This window comes from Mirounga leonina, unplaced genomic scaffold (assembly GCF_011800145.1).
Source record: "Mirounga leonina isolate KUSES-001 unplaced genomic scaffold, KU_Mleo_1.0 Mir_129, whole genome shotgun sequence".
In the NCBI taxonomy this organism is placed as follows: domain Eukaryota; kingdom Metazoa; phylum Chordata; class Mammalia; order Carnivora; family Phocidae; genus Mirounga; species Mirounga leonina.
Window position 1 is genome coordinate 63,879,948 of NW_023270323.1, and position 4,225 is coordinate 63,884,172.

Genomic DNA, 4,225 nt, shown 5'->3' on the forward strand with positions numbered 1-4,225 from the left:
GCACAAGCGGGGGGCAGGGAGAGGGTGAAGCAGGCTTTCCCTGAGCAGGGAGCCTGAAGTGGGGCTCGATCACAGGACCCCGGGATCATGACCTGAGCCGAAGGCTGATGCTTAACCAACTGAGCCCCCCAGGTGCCCCATGTGCAGGCACTTTTAAGCCTCTGTTTGTTACTGTTTTCTTACTGAACCTTGACAAATCCTCCTTCTTAACTCAAACTCCAACAAAATCCCATAATATATGCTGATGCAATTAATTTTTAGAACTCCTAACTATGAAATTTCCAAACATAAACATTGGTAGAGAAAAAAGTACAGTGAAACTCTGTGCGTAATCCAGCTTTAATAACTAATTATACATCGCTTCTCGGCCTTTTGGCTAAGATCAAGTGTAATAACTAATTATACAAAGTATATCTTAATTCTACATGGTCGTTTTAAACTGTATGCTGTGGCATAAACTGCTCATTCTCCCCCAGATCTACTCACCTCTTCTATCATAATAAAAGCCCAGATTTACATCTCAAAAGGGAGACTACATTTTCCGTTCTAAGTTATAGCTAGATGCGACCATATGATTCATTTCTAGTCAATGGGATATGAGCAAAGCTTCTAGGTGTGCCCTTGATGGGTGTAACTGGGTATAACTTGCAGGGGTGCCCTGAAATGGAAGCATCAGCTCCGTCCCTTTCCCCCTCCCCTTCTCCGTGTTGGAGACAGGGAAAGGAAGCCACCTTGGACCAGAGGCCCAGTGTCACCTTAAAGATGAGAGAGCAACAAAATAGCAAGTGTCCTGACCTCTGAGGACTTAGCAGAATGGAACTGCTATACCAGTTTGAATTATTATGCAAGAGAGAAACATACCTCTATCTACCTCATGATTTTTGGCCCTCTGGCTTAAACCGCAGTTTACTTGGGTCTCTGTTAGCAGCATAAAAGCCAGCATCCTAACTGATAGTCTTGATAAACTCCCTATGATGCTTGGAGAATAAAAATCTGATCCCATATATTGTCACTTCTGTGATTTGGTGATGGCCATTGTATTTTAGCTCAGCAGTTACATTACAATTTCTCCTGTTCTTATTTAATATTTTCTGAGTGATTATTATATGCCAGGCACTATTCTAGATGTGAGGACTCCCCATCAGTGAACAAAAAGAGACAAAAATCCCTGCTGTCAAGCTTATATTCTGTTACTGACTGAATGTTTGCATCCCCTCTCCCTCATTCCTATGTTGAAGCCCTAACCACACACCCCCACTGCCCCCTGCCCCCCTTCATCCCCCATCCCCAGGTACAGGTATTTGAGGTGGGGCCACTGGGATGTAATTAGGTTTTGATGAGGTCATGAGGGTGGGGTCCCCATGATTGGGTTTCTACCCTATAAGAAGAAGAAAAGAGAGAGCTCTCTTCACTTATACTCACAGAGGAAAGGCAATGTGAGCTTCAGCGAGAGGACAGCCGCTGACTAGCCAGGAAGTAGACCCTCAGAGGAACAGAATCTGCTAACACCTTGAACTTGAATTTGCCAAACATCCAGAGCTGTGAGAAATAAAGGTCTGCTATTGAAGTCACCCAGTCCAAGGTATTTTGTCATAGCAGCCCAAGACGACCAGGAACCATTATAATAGGTTTTTCCTTCCTTCCTGCTCCAACATTTTATTGTTAGGTCATCTACTTATTCTGCCAACAAATATGTATCGAGTGCCTAATGTGTCAGGCGCTGCTCTTCACAGCAGTGGAGAAAGGGGCAAAATTCTTCTGCTCATGGGCCTTACATTCCAAAAGGGGAGGCAGTTGGATAAGCAAGATCAGTAACTCCTACTAAAATATATACCATTACAAATAGTGGTAAACACTAGGGAAAGCAGGAAAGGGGGATGGGAAGCAGGGGGAGTGGAATCATATGTTTCAGATGGGATCATCAGAGACCACTTCCCTGAGAAGGGGATGTTTGAATGAAGACATGAAGGAGGAAGCCATGCAGATGCCCAAGGGAGATGGAATAGCAAGTACCAAAGCCCAGAAGGGCTAACGTGTTCTGGAAGCTGTGATGAGCCTCTGGTAGTGGAGCTGAGTGAGCCAGGAGGAAACCAGTAGGTGATAAATTGGTCTTTTAGGGCTTTGGAAGGCCCAGAGGGGCTGGAAAGCTCAGTCATCTCTTGCTTAAAAAACCAGGCGTCTTTGCCTCATGCTCGCAGCATTTCTTTTTCTCTATTATTCCCACAGTCCTGTGGGCAAACGCACGCTGGTGTCTCAGAAGAGCGACATGATTGGGACCACGGGAGCAAAATCAGATTGGATGATCGGAGGGGTGAATCTGAAGCCAGACAGGTGGGCAAGAGTGAAAAGGGTAAGCGCAGGAAGTGAGGGGGTCACAAGGTGAAGGGCTTTTGAATGTGCGCAGTAAGCTGGGGTAAGGGGCCAGCAGTGTCTCCCTGTGCCAGCTCTTTGTGGTGAGTGGGAGGTCTTGCTCAGAGGAATGCTAACATGTAGAGGGGGAAGAAAGCATTAAGGAGATAAATTTGGGAAGATTAGTAGCAAATGTTCGGGTTAGACCTTGTAAAGGGAGAAATAGAGAACATGCCAACTATGGAATAGTTTGCATATTTTCAGCGTGCAGTTGAGAGTAGCTGAGAGCACAGAAAGACTATGACTAAAGTGGGTCAAAGGGCTTGGCCACAGCCCCCCTGTGGCCCTGGTTTTAAGAGACATCAGCTGACTATAATAATCTTACAATGAGAAAGGACATCCACAAGAGAAGTGAGGAGTAATGAGAGGTAGGTCCACGTGTGGTCTTGTTAGTCTTCCTGCAGGGAAGGTCTGGAGAGGAGTTGAAAAGGGCTTGGTCACCACCAGAGAAAGGGGAAGAATTTGGGTTAGGTATGAAGGGACTTCTCGTTGCTGAGCTCTGGAGAAAGCCCCCACGTGTAGCTGAACTTTCCCTTCTCCTGCTGACCCTGATGGAAGCCAGTGTAGGAAATAAGTCCTGTAGTGGCACATCCATGTTCAGTTGCATGGTCTACTCTGGTGATGATGCTTGGGAAGGACCTTGAACTAGAAAAGGTGCATCTGCCCCCCTGGCAGCTTGGATTGCTCTCCCTGCCCTACCGGCCTGGACGAGTCCAGATGGGAGAGCAGAACAGGAGGGCGAATGTGCAGCATAAAGACAGCTTTGGGTCAAACCAACAGAGGATGGAAAATGAAGGTATTCCCATTTATTCTATTAACTTTGCTCTCTACCTCGTACCTTCCTGAAGTGCTGTTTGACTAGAAGACAGAGGCGGGGTCAAGCTCAACAGAATGGAGTAGAATTTGTGGCTGGTTTGTCGTGTCAGCTGTGAGCATTACAGTGGAGGGTGGTGGGCTGTATGTTACGTGATATTTGCCATCCCTGCACTAAATTATTATGTTTTTAAAAATAGAGACTTAACTATTTCAAGTAACGCTATTTTTTTTTTTTTTTTTTTTGGTAGTAGGAGAACATATTTTAAATTTGAGAACAGTGAAATTCTGTCCAAAGAAAGACTGGAGATGCCAATATCAAAAAGTATATATATAACTTAGAGAAAGGTTTAATTGTTTTATTTACAAATTTCAACCAGTATGCCTTACTTTAAATTCACTTAAATTATGATTCAATGTGTGTCAAATATGAGCAAATGAAATAATATATGTATAGAAAATCATTATGGTCAGAACCTTCTGAAATAAGGTGGTAAATATGCAATCTCAGAAACAGAGATATTCTTTGTATCTGTAGAATTTGTTATTGAATTACACATGTGGAAAAAGTGAAATTTAGATAAGTGGAATAAAAGAGTAAAAACTCATTTATTTGTGTTGTCATTCTCCCCCAGTATTATATCTGTGAGATGCATCTATTCTGCTCTGGGCGCTCGTAGATTGATCACTCTTACTGTTGTGTAACTTTGCCGGTGTGAATATACTACAATTTAATTATGCATTACATGCGTTATCTACCATTGATGAATACTTAGGTTGTTTTCATTTTTGTGAGCATAGAAACCCAACTGTGTTGGGTGTTTAACTAGGAATGGAATTGCTGGGTCATAGGATAGACATGGGTTTAGCTTGATAGATACTGCCAAATATTTTATACAGGGTATATGTATATACTTACTTGCTATGGTTGTTATGATGATAGAGTTTTCTGTATTTACCAACATTTGATATTGTCCATCTTCTTAAAATGTAGCCATTCTGT

At 43.2% G+C, this 4,225-nt stretch overlaps 1 pseudogene; it reads left to right on the forward strand.

Annotated features, from left to right (window-relative positions):
* The first annotated feature begins 356 nt into the window (after positions 1-356).
* LOC118010982 lies at positions 357-445 on the forward strand (annotated as a pseudogene).
* The last annotated feature ends 3,780 nt before the right edge of the window (positions 446-4,225 follow it).